Raw genomic sequence first — 373 nt, 5'->3', positions numbered from 1 at the left:
GAGGGAATCTATCTCTCCCTCCATCAGGGACCCTGTTTAAAGAGGGAATCTATCTCTCCCTCCGTCAGGGACCCCGTTTAAAGAGGGAGTCTCCCTCTCCCTCCGTCAGGGACCCCGTTTAAAGAGGGAGTCTCCCTCTCCTTCCATCAGGGACCCTGTTTAAAGAGGGACTCTCTCTCTCCCTCCATCAGGGACCCCGTTTAAAGAGGGAATGTATCTCTCCCTCCATCAGGGACCCTGTTTAAAGAGGGAGTCTCTCTCTCTCTCTCTGTCAGCGACCCTGTTTAAAGGGGGACTCTCTCTCTCTCTTTCAGGGACCCTGTTTGAAGAGGGAGTCTCTCTCTCTCTTTCAGGGACCCTGTTTAAAGAGGGA

General features: G+C 53.1%; 1 protein-coding gene across 1 annotated transcript in view; it reads right to left on the bottom strand.

The window, feature by feature from the left end:
* The window catches only part of LOC125487225 (protein turtle homolog A-like), an 8,794-nt gene that overhangs the window by 7,464 nt on the left and 957 nt on the right, over positions 1-373 (bottom strand). The gene's annotated exons all lie outside the window — the stretch shown is intronic.

Source organism: Rhincodon typus, chromosome 38 (assembly GCF_021869965.1).
Source record: "Rhincodon typus isolate 14 chromosome 38, sRhiTyp1.1, whole genome shotgun sequence".
Lineage (NCBI taxonomy): Eukaryota > Metazoa > Chordata > Chondrichthyes > Orectolobiformes > Rhincodontidae > Rhincodon > Rhincodon typus.
The sequence above is the reverse complement of the archived record's forward strand: the minus strand, read 5'-3'. Positions and strand labels throughout refer to the sequence as shown.